The 22,774-nt window shown below is 44.0% G+C and overlaps 1 long non-coding RNA gene across 2 annotated transcripts in view; it reads left to right on the top strand.

The window, feature by feature from the left end:
• The window catches only part of LOC149866322 (uncharacterized), a 189,492-nt gene that overhangs the window by 57,942 nt on the left and 108,776 nt on the right, over positions 1-22,774 (top strand). Inside the window, exon 1 of one of the 2 annotated variants that reach the window (XR_016441851.1) lies at positions 13,039-13,100. The exons of the other annotated variant lie outside the window; for it this stretch is intronic. This is a non-coding gene — a long non-coding RNA (uncharacterized LOC149866322). Of the gene's footprint in view, positions 1-13,038; positions 13,101-22,774 lie in introns of those variants that run through there. 2 annotated transcript variants of the gene reach the window in all.

Raw genomic sequence — 22,774 nt, 5'->3', positions numbered from 1 at the left:
TGCTCATAAGCAATGTCCTCACCCTGGCGCATACCCCTTACACCAGTTCCACAACTGAAGTCACGCATCATTCCACGCAGATAAGCAGTGCCAAGTACCAGAATGGACATCAGCTGAAGGCAGAAATTCTGTCTTGTATCCTCAAATCACAGTTTTCAAGAGGTGATACAATCTAACCTAGCCAAAATTCATTAGTCCAGGATCATTCCTTTGACTGTGACATAAATACAGCACACATTGACAAACTGAATCAGTCATCGATTTCAAGAGGTCTTGCTGGAATCAATAGAGTCATAGAAAAAACAGTAATGTGGTCAAGTCTCAGTTAGTGTGAATGAATGTCAGGAGGCAATTCAGCCAAGAGATTGGGATGAATTTGCCCTCAATTACAGCTACAGCAAGTCAGCTCCCACTTATCTTAATAAGATCGTGTACAGAGAACAGATTTTCAGGGACTACAGGAGGATGCTCAGCTGGTAGAAATCAACATAGCTCCTCTTGACTTGTGTGGGGCATTACTGCTTTATATTAATAAAGGAACTGGCCCAACATTAGCTGTGCATATCCAAGAGCAGAATTTTATTGAGAAATGGTTGAGAGCGAAGCTTTTTGAACTCATCAGACAGCTGCTTAAGTATGGGGAACCAAGAACAACAGATTAATACAAAGGCTGGCATAATTCTAAATCCCACTGGAAACTGGAACCAGAAAGGTATATAGGAGGAAGGAGATCTTGTTGTCTGCAAGGATCCGTATGTCTTTTCTGGGTGGAAATTAAGATGCAATGTTTGCTTCATAAAGCCATAAAGGATTTGAGACCTAGCTATCCTGGCTCTTTCCTTTTACAAAATCATTACAATTTAAATTCTACAAAGTAGTCTTAATGAATGCCTACCCAATCTAAAAGACAGGTGAGCTAAAAATCTATCTAAAAATCCTTAAACATTAATAGTGCAGCACAGTGTTCTAAAGAATAATTTGTTGACAAGTTGAAAATGTCACAAATCAATTTTATGATTGCTATGGGTTTGTCAAACTGTATTCAGGTCTTCAAATGAATAACAGGCCATTTATGAACAAGACAGACATATAGAAGAGTTCAAAGGGCAGGGACAAAAAGTGATTGTCTTCAATTTCTATTTTATTTATAGACATTTTTATGGTATTCCTCACTATAATATCAAGACACTTTGAAGTAATTAAAAGACACATTGGTGCAAATCATCAGCTTGTTTAAGTGCAATCAATAGAGCTATGAAAATTTGCATCAGGTAAGGACCTGGTTTGTAGGTTTACTTCCAGAAAGAAATGTTCCTTTACCTTCAGCCTAAATTATTTTGAAATGGTGGATTAGGGGCCTTTTGTAATAAGCACCTTGATATAGTTGCTTGGGAAAATACTATGTAAGTTAATTTTACAATGTATTCTAAAGTGGGTCAGGTTTATTTTTTTTTAAATATGTTGTGGAATTGAAAAACTTAAAAGCTCTGTAGCCTCAGACATCATTGTGAGATGATAACTGGGCTCCATCAGGAAAGACAACCAGGAAAATGCCTTAGATGGATGTGTTGCTTAAGCTGCCTCCTGATGTAATTTTCCCTTGTTCTGTATTGCATTACCTAAACTTGGTCAATACTGGGCATGTCTACACTTGCATTTATACCGGCTTAAATTTACTGTGCAGTAAGAGGGAATAAGTCGGTGTCTACACATGCAGGTATTAAAATGCATTAAGGCCATATGTGAACTGACTTGGGACTAAAGTTAGTCCCAAGTCAGTCCACACATACAGTGTTACTGCGCAGTAAGGTGTCTACATATGCAGTACTGTGCAGTAACTAATTGGATGTAAATTTGATACCTGCATGATGCAGATATCAAATTTATGCACAAGTTGGTGTAAGTCACCATATTTAGTGGGAGGTATGGGTGTGCACATGTAGATGCATACCCTTACTGCACAGTAATTTTGGTTACTGCACAGTAAATGTGCACATGTAGATGCACATGCATTCCACTGGGAATGCAATGTAACTATAATGAATACAATGCAAATATAAGTGAGTAGTTGAAAATTTTTTGCCATCATATTTTTGTTAGTATGAAAAGATCAAACAAGAGCAGCAGGTATCATTTTCCAAAGCGTATTTGCTGTATGTGCTGATTTTTAATTAAGCTCAGGCTGCTTGCAGATGTTAAAAAAAACCAAACTGAAAATAAAATGGTGCTTTACTTTAAACTCAGTGTGCTTCTTCACCTGCCCAGAAAAGGCAGTGTGTTAGTTGGACCTAGCTTGCCCTACATCTCCATAGTTTGGGCACTTTAGTGGGGCTTTTTTGGTGATTTTATCTAATAGCTAATTGAATCTCTTTTAGCTACAAGTGCCAAAATGTCCCACTGAAGCATCCAATCTATACAGACACTATGGAGCTGGTTTGAAGAAATGTGCTGCTTCTTTTGGTAAAGTGTGTTTTTGGGGGTTTTTTTTAAACGTCTGCAAGCAGTCTCAATGGCTGTGTGTAGATGAAATGACAGGCCTGTGTGCACTTTAAAGTAGGTGAAATGCTTTTGCACTGCTTTAATAGTGTCGGTGTTTGCACAACTTGGCAGGGTATTGCACGTTAAGTACAGCCACTGTAGCCAATTTGGTGGTGTAATGCACCTTAAATGACTTGGGGTGGAGCAAACTAAAACTCCTCCTCCAAGGAGTTCTAATTTGCTGTCCTACCAGTGGCAGAGAAAACCACTGGGCTCCATGCAGCTCAGGGGCTCTGCAGGAAGCCCTGCAGGCAGTCTGGCAACAGCCCAGGAAGGCAGGATCCACTCAAGAGAGAACAAAATAAAGCAGCAAACCTGATGGGCTTTTTATTCCCACAGAGCCTGTCTACCTGCCTGAGCTGTGTGAAGCCCTGGTGCTTCTCTCCAAGGCTATGGTGTCCCCCGGGACCGCCTGAGCCGGGTGCCTGCAGGAGGGTGCCACCTGGGGTGAGGCTGCTGTTGCTGCAGAGGGAAGCACCAGTTCCCTCCACCACAGCCCAGAGACTGCTTCGCCCACTGGCAGCTTACCCTCCCATCCCCACCACCATAGAAGCTGGTAAGTTGGATGTGTACATGACAAGGGGGTTTAATAGGCTTTAAATTGAAGTGGTGTTTTTAAAAACCCACTGTTTCAATTTAGGGCCCCCATTTCATCTACACATGCCCAATGATTTCACACTATAAGCCTTTTCCTATATTGATAAAATAATCTACCTCAAATCTATATTCTACTTCATTGTGGCATTTATAGCTATCAGATTTCATTGTGTTTTCTTGCATGGATTTTTATTTTGTTTTATTTAAAATATCTCTTCCATTTAATCCGATTTCTCAGGAAGTAACTGTACTTTTTTTTCCTCTTAAATGAAAACAAGTACAGGAGATTTGTTTTATTAGTGAGAATTTGGCAATTAGTTTTGATAAATACAGTGCAGTTATTAATTTTAATGCTTTTATGCAGAGGATGTATGGTCTTTCGGTTTTTTTTTAGTGAATTTTGAAAAGTGCATTACTGAAAGTCTATATTTGTATAAATACATAAAGGCTGTAATGTTTCTATTATTTTTTAAAGAGGAATAATTATACCAATTTTTTCTCTGGAGATTCTATGTGATCAGCTTTTCTGTAATTTATTATTTAGGAGGCCAGAGAGGAAATATTTTGTGAGTTTACAACATTCATTCATACAAAAAAAAATAGTCAACTCTGGCATTATTTACAGTTCTAATTTTTTCTAAGTAATAAAATTTGTACTGCTTTTATATTTATCCTTTTTGACAGTAAATACGAGCTATGTGATTTCAATTTATAGGGGTTCATAAAACTATATTAATTTTATTTTGAATTTTGTAAGTTGGCAACCCATAGGTTAAAGTCCCCAACTAAATTGGGCTGATTCTTGGTGTGGCTTGTAGTGGGAAGATGACAGTAGATCTAAGATACCATCTGTTTCCCTCCCCTAAAAGGTTGGTCAGATCCAAGTGCATGCTAGAATAGTTGCAAAGCTTCTCTAATTTATGCAGCTGAAATGATCCATGCTGATTCAGGACTGCCTCAATGTATGCCTGATATGCCATTGAATATCCTCTTATGTAGGAGGATGGGAAGTAAGAGTCATAAAGCCAGATATGATGACTTTGTAGTTAAATACTCTATATTTTATAAAGGAATCCCTGGGTGTCATGATAGATTAACTTTCCTTTACTGTCTTGGACTAGTGTTCAAGGAACTTAGTTTAGGACAAGTTTAGTTTAAGACCTGTTCCCTTAAATTTCTGATCTAACTAGAGACTATGAACAGATGTATAAAGTGTTGAAGAGGGATACTTACTGTAGACCAGCTACTCTTGTGGAAAATGTTTTGTGTATTGCCTCCAATCCTGCAGTAATCAGAAACTAAATCATGGACAATTTAATCTGTTTCATTCAGACATAAGCCACTTCAGTTTAGGGGCACTTACTACAGAATAGAGGAGACATGCAAAACAGATACCATGGAACACCTAATTTGCTGTAAGTTGCCTTTTTTGCTGTTTAACTTTGTATATTTTTGTTCATGTGTCCATGCGCCAAGTATCTTCAGATTAGCTTAGAAACTAGACTCCACATGTTTAAAATATAGATCAGTATTTTATGAGGTTTATAACTGTTTAGGGTGTGTCTACAGGTGAGCTTTCATGTGCATTAGCCTATTTTAATGTGCATTAGAGTATCACTAAAGAAACTGTAGACTTTTATACACATGCTCCAGGTGTATGCACAGGGGTGTGTGTGCTTGACTTGGAGCAGCTCCCAGAGCCCAGAGTGTCTCATGTATCAGCATCCCCAAGCTTAAAAATGGCAGCGGGGGCACTTTAACTAAAGCTCATTTGATAAGCTGTAGTTAAAGGAGCCCCACTGCCATTTTTAAGTGCAGGGATGCTGATACACAAGACCCTGGACTCCACTTGAGTGCAGTAATTATCACACTCCAGAAGACTTGATTTGATGTGCTGCTCATGTATAAGTGCTCCATGCTATTTAGTTAATACAGTTAAAATAGGATAATGCACATTAAGTGTCACTTAAAAACTGTGATCTTTAGTTAGTGTGCATTTTCCTAGTGCCTCACAATAGAGGTACTAAATTTAATGTACATTAACTAAAGCGTGTTAATGCATGTGCAGAAACACCCAAATGGGACTCCCTTCTTCTCATGAGTCAAATGAAGACGGTGGCTGAATTTTGACTGGTGCCAAAGGGACATTCCCAAACTTATACCTCTGCCATATTTTCATCAGGCAGTATTTTAAGGGAAGCATTCTGATATACTGCACATTGAATGGAAGCTAGTTTTTTTCTGTGGTATACCCTTGCTGCTGTCCCCTGGCATCACAAGGGCATCTTCCCTCTGTTTTGCCCTTTCAACAAAATGGCTGGGAATGGATTTTGTCCAGAGATGAAGGACAGTTTTCTTGAATGCTCAACTCTGGCCAAATTGAGGGACTGAGTATTAAGTAGCGAAAATACCCCAAATTATGATGGCAAAGAAAAGTTTGAGAAGGGATATGAAACTTCATGTTAGACAGTTTATATCAATCCCTAGTACAGGTTAGGAAGAAGAGATTTTACTAGTGGGTATATGTGGCAAGGCACTGTTTGTGCCTGCCACTTTAAGGGCTTGCAGACAGCAGCTGGTAGATGCCTGATTAGGGCAGCCATTTTAGATTCAGGGCTACCCGTATAAACAGGGCATTTTGCTGCTGGAAGGGCAGGCAACAACATTGCCTGGCTGCAGGGCTGCTGGTATCATCTGGAGGTAAGGGAGGATCTGTAGGGGATGGTCAGGAGGCTCCTGGTCCTGGGCATGACCTAAAACTGCACCCTGCCAGGAATGGATGGCCTGGTGGGGCTCTCAGTGGCACGGGAGTCCCCAGGAAATGTCAGGCCAGTTACCACCCTGGTGAAAGGCAGGCTGGGGTGCCTTAACCCCAGCTCCCACAACCAGGTGAGTTACCTTCTTGTAGGGTCTGGAAGGTGGACCCTAGTGAGAGAGTGGGGCCATAGTCTCAAACCTGTCTTGACATCCCCCAACTGGTCCATGCTGGGGCCAGGACTTGAAGGGTCCAAGGGCCAGGGACACACCACGAGGGATGCCCAGAGCTGAGAGCCTGGGGTTCCGACTGACCTGGAGGTGGGACAAGGGCCAGTGTGGCCAAAGGTCCTGGGGGGACCACACCCATAAGGGGAAAGCAGCTCAGGGAGCTATGCAGCTTGGAATGAAGGTGGAATAGGCTCCTGGAATGGAGGGATCCAGGTAGGGCTTGAAGTAGCAGGATTCTGGAGCCCAGTGTGGGGCTGGTCACGTTGGTAACATCTGGATGCCATCTGCGAGTTTTGGGCTGCGGTGTAAGGGAGGAATGGAGTCGTGGATAGCATCCCTTGGCATTGGGGCAAGAACTAGGCAGCCTGCCACTTAATTAACATCAATTAATTAACAAGGCATGGCAGGTGACAAGGTGGGTAGTTAGCCCAGAAACAGGTGGGCGGGCCACAGGGAAATCGGTCCTGAGAAGGCCCCCTGTTACAGTATATCATTCCAAATCTACGTAATGCTGGGTTTTGTTACTTTTTTAATTCTGACCAATCAGAGACATGATACAAGGCCATATGGGTCATGAGGCTTATCTAACAAAGTCATTACTGTGCCTGAGACAGAAATTTGACAGATAAAAATTAAAAACTTGAGAGAAAAATCAGAAGTGGAAATAGCTATTGTTTCCCCATCCTTCCACCGCCCCCACAAAGGCTTTGTTCTGAAGTTTTTTTTATTACACCAGTCTTTTGAACAGTAGCTTAGAATTTATACGCCTGTTGCAGTGCCCTAGACAGCAAGGAAATCTGAACTCTGGCACATCTGGTCTCCAGAGAGAATCTCTAATCGAGCTAACAAACACAGATATGAGCTAAGTGGAAAATAGAACAATCCCTCAGTTTTAATAAGTTACTTTTCTGACACTTGTCCTCTGTTTCAGACTTGAAGCTCTGTTTGGGAGCTAAGTCCCTGAGCTTAGCTTGAGGCCCTTTAGAAGGTGTAACGTGGTCTCCCCTTATATCTTTATCTTGACCAAAATATACATTAACTCTCGCACAGCAACTTCACTTTAACAACACTTATCTATCCTGGAAAAAAACATATGGATTGTTGTAGATATGACTGAATCCTGAATGATAAACATCTCCAGCAAGGGAGATATTAAGAGGAGAAGAATGGCCCTGTGACTAAAGCCTTGTACTGGAACAGGAAAGCTGAGGTCAATTCACGTCTCTGCCATAGGGTTCCTATAGGGATATTAATAAGTCCCTTGATCCCTGTGCCTGAGCTGTCTAGCTACAGTTCTATGAAACATGGATATTTTTTCCTTGTTGTCACCCTGTGTCTGTCTTATTTGTAAAATCCTAATTGGCCCCTTCACTTAGGCACCTTGAATTTGGACATCTTGCCCCAGGGGGACAACCCAAAATGACAGGGATAGGTGCCTAGGAGAACTAGATGCTTCCCAAAGGTGATCCAAAATACAATAATTTAAATAAAAGGGAAAGATCTTGCTCTCATAGCACACAGGCTATTGATGGAGAAAGAAACAAAAATGGAAGTAGAGAGAGAGGAGGGAGAATACTATTATTATTATTATCTATAAATGTGGGAATGTCCCATGTTGCTCTGGAAGCACTTCATGTAGTTCTCTGCTACCTCAAACCAAATCTATACTGGCAGCACTTTGTCTGGTAGAGTTTTACCAATAAGCTATACTGGTAAAGTATGAATGCCATTTTTACTGGCAAAATCCATGGACAGAGTTGCTTTTTTAAATGCTCCAAGTGCCTTTGGGGTGCTCCAAACAGGAAGGATGCAGGCATTAACAGCTAAAGCAGTGTTTCAAAACTGGCCAAAATCCACCAAAATCATCCTCAAAACAAAGACGAATGTTTTTGCAGTGATTCATTTTGAAGCCCTTCCTGAAATGTCCAGTGGAGTGCAGAAGGGTGTTGCCTGGGCTTCTGGCATCCCTTCTCCTCATCCCACTCCTCATGGTGGGGGTGCGGACATGCTGGAAAGCCAATAAGCACTCTACTGTGCATTCAGCTGTCCTTGGAGACTTCCAGAGACCTGCTCTCCAACCTCCTCTCCAGCCCAGGGCTGGGGAGGGGAAACATTGCATGCCTTTGCCATCATTTTGAACCATGCTGAGGATCATAAGTTCATAGGCTGAGATAGGATAGGGCTGCCTTTCTCCATAGCAATGTCGTGCATTGAATTTGAGGTGCTATGATATTTGGAGCTTCAAGGGCATTTCATAGAATCATATAGAATCATAGAAGTAGGGTCGGAAGGGACCTTCTAGGTCTTCAAGTCTGACGCCCCGCCTGGGCGGGAGAATAACTGGACTCAAATGAGTCCAGCCATGTAGGCATCAAGCCTCTTCTTAAAGATCCCCAGGGTAGGAGCCAGCACCACTTCCCTTGGAAGTTGGTTCCAGCTCCTAGCCACCCTAACTGTGAAGTAGTTCTTCCGGATGTCTAATCTAAACCTACTCTCCAATAATTAGTGTCCATTATTCCTTGTCATGCCAGGGGGCGCTAGGGGAAAACAGTGTCTCCCCCAAACCCTTCTGGTCCCCTCGAGTGAGTTTATAGACAGTCACCAGGTCCCCCCTCAGCCTTCTCTTGTGAAGACTGAACAGGTTTAGGTCCCGCAGTCTTTCATTGTAGGGTCTGCCCTGTTGTCCCCGGATCATGCGGGTGGCCCTCCTCTGGACCCTCTCAATGTTGTCCACATCCCTTCTGAAATGGGGCGCACAGAACTGGACGCAGTACTCCAGCTGTGGCCTGACCAGCGTCGCATAGAGGGAGAGGATCACCTCCTTGGCTCTACTCGAGATGCAGCTGTGGATGCACGACAAGGTCTGGTTAGCCCTGCCAACTGTGACCTTGCATTGTCGGCCCATGTTCATCTTGGAGTCAATAATGACTCCAAAATGCCTTTCTGCCTCTGTGCTCTCAAGAAGGGAGTTTCCCATTCTATAAGTGTGCTGCTGGTTTCTACTGCCTAAGTGCAGCACCCTGCACTTGTCAGTATTGAAATGCATCTTGTTGATGTCAGCCCACTCCTGTAACCTATCCAGATCTTGCTGCAATCTTTCCCTCCCTACTAGCATGCTCACCTTGCCCCAAATTTTGGTATCATCAGCGAATTTAAACAGGTTGCATTTCACCCTGTCGTCCAAATCGCTGATGAAGAAATTGAACAGCGCGGGCCCAAGGACCGAGCCCTGGGGCACTCTGCTGCCCACTTCCTCCCAGGTCGAATATGACCCGTCCACCACCCCCCTCTGAGTATGACCCTTGTGCCAATCTGCAATCCATCTGACTGTGTAGGCATCAATGCCACAGTCGCCTAGTTTTTTAATGAGGATGGGGTGGGAGACGGTGTCAAAGGCCTTGCTGAAGTCTAGAAAGACTACATCCACAGTGACACCTGCATCCATTGCCTTTGTGACCTGATCATAAAAGGCAATCAGGTTGGTCTGACATGACCTGCCCCTAATGAAACAGTGCTGGTTGCCCTGGAGCATCATCCCTGAAGCTGGGTCATCACAGATGTGCTCCTTGAGGATCTTCTCAAAGAGTTTCCCTAGAATTGAGGTAAGACTGACAGGCCTATAGTTGCTCGGGTCCTCTCTCTTCCCTTTTTTGAAGAATGGGGACCATGTTAGCTATCTTCCAGTCATCTGGCACTTGGCCCAAGCACCACGAGCACTCGTAAAGCCATGCCAAGGGCCCTGCAATAACCCCAGCTTGCTCCCTCAACACCCTGGTGTGGAGAGCAACTGGACCCGCTGACTTGAACATGTCCAGCCCCTCCAGAAGCTCTCTAACCCAGTCCTCCCCAACCTGAGGTCTGGAGGCATTACCCTAAAGTCCGTCTGGCATCACAGTGGGGAAGTCCCAGTCCCTGCACAAGAAAATGGAGGTGAAGAATTGGTTAAAGAGTTCCACTTTCTCCTCTGGCGCAACCACCAGATTGCCCAGCATACTTTGCAGGGGCCCCACATTACCAGGTGCCTTCTTCATCCTCCCTATATATTTGAAAAAGGACTTTTTATTATCCTTGATCTTGGACGCTAGTCCTAGCTCTATGTCCACCTTAGCTTTCCTGACAGCCCCCCTACAGCCCCGAGCAGAGGAGGTATACTCCTCTTTGGAGATAGCACCCCCCCTTCCACTGGGTGTACACCGCCTTTTTGGTAAGCAAACATTCCCAGATGCCCTTGGTGAGCCAGGGCTCTTTCGGGCACTCTTGCCCCCCTTGCTTCTTGTCCATTTCTGTCCATACCAACCAACTATATTTCTGCTTGTACAGTTTATCCAAGTTCCTATGACTGAAACTATATCAACAAAAGCAGTGTCATACTGATCCATTGCCAGTCTAACCCAATCTGTACTTGGGGCTTTTTCTGCCAATTTTGTATTAGTGAGGGATCTCTTAACTCTCCTGACCAATATTGTAGATATGGCTTAGACAAGAGCACAATTTTCAGTGTGCTTTAGTTGAGTAGATTACATTGGAGGGGGTTGGTGACCACTAACAAGCATGTATTTCATCTAAAGGCAAACTTAGAACTTGCAAATAGTGATGGGCAGACCTGATACCTTTCATTCTGGCTAAATGAAGGAGCAATTAAATGTGTCTTTGCTTAGCAACAGGTGAAACTATGGAAGCCACTGCCCAAGACAGGAAGGTGAACCCTGAATAGAAGCTGGACAGTGTAGCACAATTTATTTAACTGAATACTGACTGCTAAAACAAGGATTGGTTAAGTTGCAGCTATATGAAGGGGAGCACACATCAAGCAGGCAGTGAGAAAAGAACTGATGGATCTGAAAGGGAAAAGGAACAGAATTCCTCTGGGCACTGCATTGTCTGTAAAGTAGATTTAGATTTGTCAGCAAGAAAACTGCCTTGTTGTTTGTGACTAGACATTTAAGAAAATAGGACTTTGTGAGTGCTCTTCATAAACGAAGAGAATTGTGCCTAAGAAATACCTGACTTACAAAACAACTGGGCAAGGCTCTAAAATAATGGCCAGACACAGGAGTCAAGGGGTAACAAATGTTTAACATGAGAAGAGTGCATGTGGGAATGATCAGGGTTTTTTTGTTGCGTTTTAGGTAGATGAAAATTAGCAACTAATTGGGTGCATCATGCTGCCAGATGGGTTTATTCCACAGTAATTTACTGCAGAGTAAACCTACCCTGGCCAGGCATCCATTGTCTTGGCCCAGGCTCTACAACTGGAGCCTGCCCTGGCAGCTGGTAGCTCCTGAGGTGAGCAATCTCCCATACCCTGCTGACTGGAAGCAAATTAACTTCTGAGTATAGCAAATTACCGTGCAGTAAGGGTATGCACATGTGGATGGTAATGCTTACTGTGCAGTACTTTGCTCACGAGTAAAGTGTTTCATGTAGATGTGCCTACTGAACCATAGTGAACTCTTGTGTTCACTGCTGATGTACCACACTGCTATCTTTGTTTATTCATACAACAGGAGCTCCTTCAGGGCCCATATGAGTTTGGGGCTCCATTATGTGAGGCATTGTCAATCACTTTGGAGAAACTGTTCTTGTCCTTAACCACCTTAATAGTCTACACACAGGGTGAAGACACATGACATGTTTCCTATATAGTAAAAGCAGAGTGGACACACAACCCAAAGCCCAGAATATAGTGATTAAGCAAATCTGGGGTAAAGTTTCCCCTTGAAAAATGTGTTGTAACAATTATGCAAGAAAGTGTCATGTGCTACATGTTACTTCTATAGTCAATTCCATTCCTAGGTGGTCATTTTGTTCAATGACAGAATATTTAATACAATCCTAAAAGGATTTCAAATTGATCCATACCTCAAATTTGAGTGAGAATGAACATTAACAAAGGAACTGGTCATCAATTATTCTAGTTCAGGTTTTTTACTAGCCTTTACAAATCAGAACTGTGCACTTTGATAGCTAGGGTATAAAGACTGATACATTGTAAAGGAAGAAGATGGTAACATTTTAAAATTAATGTCAGCATCAGAGCTTCAGGTTTTTTTCTTTGTGTCTTGCTGTTATAGAGGGCTCTGAATAGCCTGAGATGTAAACTGAAATTGTTGAACATTGATTGCATTAGATGTGCAGTCACCTCACAAGGTAATTGTGACAGAACTTCAGAACTCTTGAATAAAACCTTTCTGAATTCTGATAAAGCATACAGATGGTATTCTGGTGAAGAAGATGACTTTTGATCTTCATCATAAAAATCTGCAGCAGTATTTCTATACAGGAAGGAACATCTTCAACACAACATAGCATTGTCTGCACACTGTTTTAGCAAATGCCAGACAAGTCATGACATTGTTTCTGTAGTTTATAGTCTGCAAAATAAACCAAAGGTGATTTTAAAAAAATACTCAAAAAAGCAAACTTAATTTACATCCCATATCAATTTTTTTACAAGATTAATATGGATCAAAATTGGTAATGTAGATTTGGAAATTAGAGGGTTTTGCTGTCAGTATGCTGAGGGCACCAAGCTCTATCTTTCTTCATCTGACCCAGGCTTCACAGCCTTTTTTCTTCCCAGGACTTAGCTATAGTCAGAGATTGGATATGAATGAAGCAAATGAAACTGAATCCAGACAAGACAGATGATAGAAGTGGGCAGATTGCTTGACTTGGTGGAAATTCGGACACCAGTCCTTGATGGGGTTCAGCTTCCCCTTTTCACATATGTTCACAGCCTTGGCATGCTCCTACATCCTTTGCTGCATCTGAATCTTCAGGTGGTGGTAGTGGCTAGAACTGCCTTTCATTAACTCCATCTGGTGTGAAGGCTGCAACCCTTTCTTTCAGATTCAGATCTGGCCACCATTATCTATGCCTTTTTAACTTTAATGCTAGACTATGCTTTATATAGGGACAGCAAACAGGGCAATTTGCTGGGAGCAAGAGGAAATGGCACCAGATCCTGCTCCTAGAAGGTAAGTGAGCCAAGGATATCTGTATGTTTGGCTTGGTGATTGGTTGGTTGGTTGGCTTTGTGTTTCACAGTGTGCTCTAAGCAGCTGGGAGTACTGCTAGCTGAGTGATTTCTTCCTGTGTCTGATAAAAACCCTAACAAGGAGTTAGTCCAGGCCCAGGAAAATATAAAAGGAGACTCCCCAAGTGACCAGGAAGCAACTGAATGGGGACAGCAAAAAAGGAAGTTTGCAAGCAGTTTGCAGGTCAGTTTGCTGTCCCTGTCCTTTAAGGGGAGTCATTAAGGTAAGTTCTTTCTTCAATTAAGATTAAGTAAGCTAGGTATTTAGCACAAACTCAGCAGTTATATCAATACTTAAGTCCCTTGTTTAACTAGAGATCAGAGGGTGCGGGGAGTTTGCTAGCAGTTTTTCCAGGAAACTCTTTCTCTCACCTTCCTTCACTGTACACTTGGTGAGAAGAAGCAGGTTAGCAGGGAAAAAGGAACATTTTAGGATTAAGGAACATCGACCAGGTAGCTTCACAAGGGAGCTTGCTATGGAAGGTCTGCCTGGAGAGAAGGACAGAAAAAGATTGGTGGTGAATTTAAGAAACCCAGAGAAATAACTGGGGTACATCACAATGTCAGAACCATTGCCACTACTAGCTATTCTCTGCTTGCACCTGTGAGGTGTCTGTCCAGGCAGGATCCACTCACCATTGAGGCTTCCACCCAGGTCCTGGTTTGGCACTGTGGAGACTACAGCTTGCAGTAACCGTGAGGTGGGGGAGTGCCTGCAATGTAAGTGTGGCCTCCTGGTGGTATCCCTCAGAGTCAGCAAGAGGAGGTGGCGAGGCTCTGAAGCATCCTCAGCCATTAAGAGTTAATTGATTTGATGCTGAAGGAGACCACTAGGACTGGGGAGCAAGAACTGCCAGAAGCAGCACTGGAGAAGGAAGAGGACATGGACTCCCAGGAAGGTGGAAGCTTGTGACCTTTGGCAGCAAGCAGCAGTCTTCATCCCCACCTGCAGTGATTTGATGGGAGAAGAGATATGGAGCCATAGCAACAGAGGAGAAGGAGCATGTTCGGTCAGTAGAAGAGGCCAGGACAGGTCTCCTCAAAGTTAGAAGAATCAAGACCACTGCCACGAAGAGGAAGTGACAGGTGGTTCTGGTTGGTGCCTCCCTTGGGGGGGGGGGCGGGGGGAAGATGCATTCATCTACCAACCTAACCTGTTGTCTCAGGAGGTCCACTGCTTGCCCAGAGCTCAGATCTGGGATGCCATTGTAGGATTACCAAGACACATCTAGTTCTCTGACTACTATCCTATGCTGCTTATCCATGTGGGCTCCTGTGACCCTGAGCAGAACACAAATGACAACAGAGCTCTGGGGGTGCAAAGGTGAAGTAGACGGGGCCTCAGGTGGTGGTCTCCTTGATTATTTGAGTCAAGGGGAAGTGACCAGGCAGGAGCAGACATTCTGCACATCAATGCATGGCTGAACAGATAGTGTCACCAACGGGGCTGTGGTTTCTTGAATCTTGGGATGTTGTTCCAAGAAGAGGGATTGCTAGGAATAGAAAGGATCCACCTGACAAGAAGAGGGAAGAGTGTCTTTGCAGACAGGGTTGCCAACCTAGTGAGGAGGGATTTAAACTAGGTTCACTGAGGGATGGAGACCAAATCCCTGAGGTAAGTGGGGAAGCAGGTGACCTGGAGGAAGCACAAGCAGGAGGGGCAACTGGGGAGGCTTTTCATTCTTTCTGAGAAAGTCAGGGAATTGGCTAGTTACTTCAGATGTCTGTACACAAATGCATAGAGGCTGGGAAGCAAGTGGGAAGAATTGGAAGTCCTTGCACAGTCATGGAACTACGGGCATTTTTTACATGTGCTTCTGATGTGGCACCAGGCGCTAAATAAAAGCACCCACACATCATGTGTATCAGTGGCGCAATGTGCCTCTGTGCTGAGAAAATGGTGGTGGTGTACTTTGAACTAAAGTACATTGAACATATTTTAGTTCAAAGTGCACCATTGCCACTTTCTCAGTGTTGAGGTGTGCTGTGCCACTGATGCATGTAATGCACAAGGCTGCCAGATGTGTCAATTTACGTGCTCCAGCAGACTTGATTAGTCGAGTCTCCTCCAATGCGGTGCATTTCCCCACATGTGTGTAAGTGCCCTATGATGTGATAGAAATAACAGAGACTTGATGGGACAGCTCACATGACTGGAGTACTATCATGGATGGGTATAAACCATTCAAGAAGGAGGAGGAAGGAAGAAGAGGAGGAGGAGTTGCTACTTATGTAAAAGAGCTATATGATTGCTTAGAGAGAGAGTATGAAACTGAAGATAGGCCTGTTGAAAGTCTCTGAGTTTGGGTAAGAGGGGAAAGCAACAAACGTGATGATGTGGTGGGTGTCTGCTATAGCCTACCATATCAGGAGGGTGAGGTGAACGAGGCTTTTTCAGACTACTAGCAGAAGTCACCAGATCACAACCCTTGTTCTCATGGGGGGACTTCAATCACCCTGATATCATTTGGGATGCAGTGGACAGATAATCCAGGAAGTTTCTGGAGAGTGTTGGGGACAACTTCCTGGTGCAACTGTTGGAGAGGCCAACTAGAGGCTGTGCTCTTCTTGATCTACTGCTCACAAACAGTGAAGAATTAGTGGGGAGTGTAGAACTGGATGGCAACTTGGGCAGCAACCATGAAATGACTGAGTGCATGATCCTGAGGAAAGGAAGGGAAGAGAGCACCAGAGTTAGGACCTGGGACTTCAGAAAAGCAGACTTCAATTCATTCAGGGAATTGATGAGCGGGATCCTCTGGGAGGCCAACTGAGGGGGAAAGGAATCCAGGAGAGCTGGCTGCATAAGAGTATTGTTTGGGCATGCAGGGATGAAATCAGGAAGGCCAAAGTGCAATTGGAGTTGCAGCTAGCAAGGGACATGAAAGGTAACAGAAAGAGTTTCTACAAGTATGTCAGCAACAAGATGAAGATCAGGGAAAATGTGGGTCCTTTACTAAATGCGGAAGGCAACTTAGTGACAGAGGATGCAGAAAAGGCTGAAGTAATCCATTTTTTTTTTTTTTTAGCTCAGTCCTCAAAGGCAAGGTCAGCTCCCAGACTACTGAACCTGGCAGCACAGTTTGGGGAGGAGGTGAGCAGCCCCCAGTGGTGAAAGAACAGGTTATGGACTACTTAGGAAAGCTGGACTTGTGCAGGTCCATAGACTTGATGCAGTGCACCCAAGGTGTTGAAGGAGTTGGCTGATATAATTGCAGAGCTGCTGGCCATCATCTTTGAAAACTCATAGCAATTGGGAGAGGTTATAGATAATTGGAAAAGGGCAAACACAATGCCCATGCTTAAGAAAATGAAGAAGGAGGATCTGGGGAAGTACAGACTGTTCAGCCTCACCTCAGTCCCTGGAAAAATCATTGAGCAGGCCATCAAAGAATCCATCCCTTCTCTCCTGGAGGAGAAGCAGCGGCACCAATGGCAAGGCCTGACCGACCTGATTACCTTCTCTGATGAGCTGACTGGCTCTGCAGATGTGGGCAGAGCAGTGGACACGTTATACCTTGACTTTAGCAAGGCTTTTGATATGGTCTCCCACAAAATTCTTGCAAGCAAGCTGAGGAAGTATGGCTTAGATGAATGGACTGTAAGGTGGATAGAAAACTGACTGGATTGTCAGGCTCAGAGGATAGTAATCAATGGCTCACTGTCTAGTTGATAGCCAGTATCGAGTGGTGTGCTCCAGGGGGTGCTCCTAGTACTGGTTTTGTTCAGTATCTTCAACAATGATCTGGAAGATGGGAAGAGTGCACCCTCCACAAGTCTGTGGGTGACACCAAGCAGGGGAAGTAGTAGATACACTCAAGGGTAGGGCTACAATTCAGAGTGACCTAGACAAATTGGAGAATTGGGCCAAAAGAATCTTGTGAGGTTCAGCAAGAAAAAGTGCAAAGTCCTAAACTTAGGATGGAACAATCCTATGCACCAGTACAGGCTGGAGACTGACTGGCTGGACAGCAGCTCTGTAGAAGAGGACCTGGGGGTTAAAGCAGACAATAACCTGAATATGAGTCAACGCTGTGCCCTTTGTCAGGAAGGCAAATGGCATCCTAGGCTGCATTAGTAGGAGTGTTGCCAGCAGATGCAGGAAAGTGATTGCCCTCTATTCAGTACTGGTGAAACCACATCTGGAGTACTGTGTCCAGTTTTAGGCCCCAAATTACAGGCATTTAGCAAAGCTAGTAGGAGATCTGTGTCTTACGCTGACATTCTAGTTCCATTTAAGTTGTTTTGTTATTCTCCTGTTCTGTAAGTATTCTGTTTCTTTTATTAAGCCACCCTGGGCCTCCTCTGGGAAGGGAAGTATATAAATCAAATTCATGAATGTACAAATAAATAAATAAATACATATGAACACTTTGCTTGAGGTTCTCCATACAGTCATATAATTCCAGTGCTTATTGGTTACTTTTCAGAGAAACAAATAACTTATTTTTAATCCCTCTGGATTCTTAGTAAAACCTCCCAAGGATACCAAATAGAGGAGGATGTTTTAGCCAGTTCTCACAATATCCTTCCCATAACACAAATAGGTTGCATCCACAGATGCAGGCATGTGCACTTGCAACAGCTCAAATAGCAGCGGCACAAATTTGTGCCAGATATTTGTGCTTCAGCACACGTACCTGAACATCCACTTTGATGTGGGGCAAGTTGTGCCACTAGGGGCAAACTGACCCTGCCCAGCTCCTCCTGGATCTGCAGCTAGGGGGAGCTGAAGGCCGGAGCCAACACCTGTTCTGGCCTCAGCAGTATAAAAAGCTGCCCTGGCAAGAGGCTCAGGGCTACCTGCTCTTAGGATCTTTTAAGGCTCAGCCAGTTGATATATGGCGATACTAGCCCCCTGTGCCAGCTAGACTGCTGTAGCAGTTCTGACCTAGAGTGGCCCCTGCACTCTCTAGCCACTGCAGCAGTCTGGCAGTGGGGAATGCTGCTTGGCTGTGGCCCTGCTGCCACCTGCGACAGCATCCATCCCCTGGAACCTGCAGCCCCATGTCTGCACACCTGCCAGACCTGGGCAGGGAGCACACAGTCACATGCCAGAGCATCTCCCTGGAGGATTCAGTTTTCCTGTGGTTTTGTTTTGTTTTGTTTTTTGTGTTTGTTTGTTGATACCTGGATTTCCAGGTATCAAACTTGGAGCCTGCACTGCAAATATGCAACATGGAGAACATTTTTGGTTCTCAGTGTGCCTTTTGTGGCTTGGTGCCTCGTGTACATTCTCATCTGAACAGAATCATAAAGTTCAATGATGCTGGTCCCATTAAAGTAGCAGCCTTCCCATTAAAGTAGCAATCTCTGAGCAGTGGGCAAGCTAACACTGGGCTGGGAGGAGCCACCCACCTGCTGCCGTTGCTGTCCCCATCTGAGCCTGACTTCTCATGGATCCTGGCTGGAGCAGGTAAGAGCAGCTCTGGAGTCTCTCCACACCCTTGGGGCAGCCAGGGACAGTGGCAGTGGTGTGCGAAAAGGAGTGGGGATGGAAGGGATTGAAAACGATGGCGGGGAGGTACTGCTTAGCATGGAAAGGAAGGGAAGGTGGTTGAATTCTTAGCCAGTTTAAGGACTTAAAAGAAGTTTCCGGCTGTTACTTCTGCAGCCATATCAACTGAAAGGGAGATGGTTCTCTGTCTGGGATGACTAAGAAATATTGTAAATACTTGAAGATCTGTTTGGATCTATCTATGAAGTGTGTGCATGTCCACACAAAACTCCTTCCCTTGCTTACAAGACAAAACTGGAAATCGGCCTCTTGTGGGATGCTCACATATTTTCTTTTTCCTTCAAATCCCATTTCCTTTGGACTCATAAATTAGATTCCACCTGAATGTGGAATCCACTCCTGTTTCTACAACGCTGGCAATGCCCAGGCCCTCATATCTTCCAGTTTATTATCTGAAATTTAATCCTGGATAAAATGAGTCTCCTTTCATTTTTATTTAGGCTTCCAATACTGCATACTTAGAGAGCACTGTTGTAGGTCTAATAATTAGATATATTGGAAATCTTTAATATAGTCCATTAGTTTTAGTTCCGCAGTCTTAAAGATAATGTTGGTATTTCAGTTATAATCAAGGATGTACAAAAGAAGTGTCACACAATTTACTCCTACTCGCTTGTAATTGAAAATGTAAATATTGACTTGTTTGCATGGGGGGCATCATGGGTAATAGCATTATTAGTCACCTGTAATATTGTTACAGTAACTAGAGACATGGAGGTTGGCTACATCTGTATCTAGCCTTCATCAGTTGGGTCAGTTGATACACTAGGTACGTGGAGCTTGGAGAAGGCTTAATTTAAAAAATACCATGCTACTGGTGGGCAAGTTTCTTAGAGTAGCTATGATATTACACCAACACATCTACAACCAAAAACCCATGCTACTGGTGGTGAATTTTTAGAAATGAAGGGCCTGGTCCAAAACAAGGTTAGTGGGAGTCATTCTGTTTATTTCAAAGAGTGTTGGATTGTTTTTTTTTTTTCTGTCCCACATATTAACTTTACTAGATTAAAGATGTACAATCTCCTGGTTAACAGCTTTTTATTTTAAATTACAAGGGCCCAAATTCTGTTCCATCTCAAGACACTGAAGTGGCATAGAGAAAACGCTGTGGGGAACTGTATTGTCAAGAAGCTCTTACAGAAGCCAACTTTAACTCACTGTTATCTTGTGTGTAAGTTCACAGTGCAGAAGACCAATCAGTTAAAACTCAGACTCTATGTGAAGTTGGTCTCTGTCAGACTCTTGTCTCAATGATTTTTAGATAACAAAAATTCAACCCCCATTTATTACTCTGGTTCAGAGTTTAGGCCACTTATTAAATTCCTAGCTGGCCAAACACATTTATAAAGAAGCTCTTGCTGAGACTGGTTTATCACCTGCTGTTAGTAAGAAGGGTGTGAACCTCACTTCCAAGTGTGAACTTTGTTTTTCATGTGTCAACCTCATTACTGTTACCCATGCATTTGGCCTTCAGGAATCAGACTGCTGTAATACACTCTGCTTTGGAGATGCACTTTAACACTATCCTGAAATTTACATTAAACAAAACTACCTCATTGTTAAGAGGTATCACATTGCTTCCCTGTGCCAAAGCCTGCACAAGTTACTTATTAGTTACCAAGTGATATTGAAAGTGTTATTTTTGACCTGAAAAGCCCTAAGTAGTCTGAGACATGACAAGCCACAGATTTCCTCATGGAAGTCACCAGTTGAGATTAACAACTCATAGATCTCTGCCAGTTTCTTAGTTTAAAAGGGGAAGAAAAGATGGTGGCTTCGTGTGACATTCAGAACATGCTTCAAGGCTCACATGCTCTTCTCTTAATGTTGATGATGTGATAGGTTGAGTGGTATAGGATGGGTTTGATATACCCCTTCAGGGCTTGATATGCCACTGGGGAGTTTGGGTCCATTTGGATTAAATTGTTCCTTCAGAATTCAATTCCAGGAAAAAATTACATAGGTAAGTATACAATCACTCATACACAAGAGAGTACATACATGCACACAAACTGGTGTTTGTCAAGTGGGTACAAATGTCAACTACAGGAGGACATTAGACAGATGTAGACACTGTAAACCAACTGGCATAAACTCAAGTTCACTACATCAGATGCTGTGAAAGGATGTGCAGAAAGTGTATTATAGGAAGGAGAGCGAAATTAGAACACAAAAGACAAGAGGGGGAGGGGAGGGACGGAAAGGAGGGCAGTGCTTGGAGAGAAAAGCAAATGAGCAATAAACCCATAGGAACAAAGGAAATCACAAAAGCTGATTCAGGTAATAAGATAAGAATTGATAGTCCCTGTTTACACCATATTTAATGCAGTGCAGTTTGTGGATAATTTCTGTTCCACAGTTTCCCGTTCAAACTGGTTTTATTTATTTATTTATTTTGCCTGGGAACAGCAATCCTGAGGTCAGTGAATGACCTTCCAGAGGTAGGGAAGGAGAAGGGGTGTGGCAGGGAAGGTTTTTGTACTACACGGTTTTGTGTCTTACTGTTGCTGATGTTAGATCAGTGTTCATTCATTCTTGCATGTAGATCACCCTGTCTGACATAAACAGCAGAAGGGCATTGTAAGCTCGTTATGGTGCATATGATGTTGGTAGAATTTCAGAGTTGCCCTGGATGTTGTACTCCTTGTTATTAGGTCTGTATTATGTTGGGATCCAGCAGGCATTTGGGTCCACTGGAATACCTGGTGCCTCAGTGAGAACTGGAAATCATAGAAATCATAGACATTAAGGGCTATAAGGAACCTTGAAAGATCACTGAGTACAACCCCCCTGCTCTGGGCAAGAATACTGCTGAGATCAAATAATCCCAGGAAGGTGTCTGTCCAGTCTTCTCTTGAAGACTTCCAAGGTTGGGAACTGCACCACTCCTTCGGAAGTCTATTCCAGATTCTGGTCGCCCCTACCATAAAGTTCTTCATTGCATCCAACCTGAAACCATCCTCTAACAGTTTATGACCATTGCTCCTTGTTCTCCCCTGGGGCACTCTAGTGGACAGTTTTTTCCCTCAGCTCCCAATATTCACCCCTTACATACTTATAGATGCTCACCAAGTCCCCCCTCAGTCTTCTCTTCCCCAGGCTGAACAGTCCCAGGTCCCTTAGTCTTGCCTCATAAGGTTTGTCCTCCAAGCTTTTACTCATTCTTGTGGCCCTTCTCTGGACCCTTTCAAGATTCTCCACATCTTTTTTCAAGTGCAGCACCCAGAACTGGAGACAGTACTCCAGCTGGGGTCTCACCAGTGCTGAGTGGAGAGGAAGTATGACTTTCTTAGCCCTGCTTGCAACACATCAGCTAACACATCCCAGTACGCTATTAGCTCTGTTGACTACAGCACTACACTGGCAGGTCATGTTCATCCTGTGATCAACTATAACCCTGAGGTCCCTTTCAGTCATTGTGCTGGCCAGGACATCTCCTCCTAACCTGTATTCATGTCACTGGTTATGTCTCCTCAGATGAAGCACTCCCACTTCTATGCAGTTCATTACTTGATCACAGAAGGAGACGAGGTTGGTCAGACAAAACCTGCCTGCATGAAACCATGTTGGTTAGCCTTCATAGTTTCTAGGGTCGGAAGGGACCTGAGCAGATCATCTAGTCCGACCCCTGCCATGTCAGGAAAGAATACTGGGGTCAAATGACCCCAGCAAGATGTTCATCTAACCTCCTCTTAAACACTTCCAGGGTAGGAGCCTGCACCACTTCTCTTGGAAGCTGGTTCCAGACCCTAGCCGTCCTGACTGTGAAGTAGCGCCTCCTGATATCTAACCTAAACCTACCCTCTGCCAGCTTGTGACCGTTATTTCTGGTCACTCCTGGCGGTGCTTGAGGGAACAGTGACTCCCCCAATGCCTGCTGATCTCCCCTGACTAGTTTATAACAGGTCACTAGATCCCCCCTCAGCCTTCTCTTGTGGAGGCTGAACAGGTTCAGGTCCCGCAGCCTCTCCTCATAGGGCCTGCCCTGCTGTCCCCTGATCATACCAATGGCCCTCCTCTGGACCCTCTCCATGCTGTTGACATCCCTCCTGAAGTGAGGCGCCCAGAACTGGATGCAGTACTCCAACTGCAGC

Source organism: Crocodylus siamensis, chromosome 4 (assembly GCF_052110815.1).
Source record: "Crocodylus siamensis isolate JL-2025a chromosome 4, ASM5211081v1, whole genome shotgun sequence".
Taxonomy (NCBI): Eukaryota; Metazoa; Chordata; order Crocodylia; family Crocodylidae; genus Crocodylus; species Crocodylus siamensis.
Note: the sequence above shows the minus strand (reverse complement) of the source record. Positions and strands in the feature narration are given on the sequence as shown.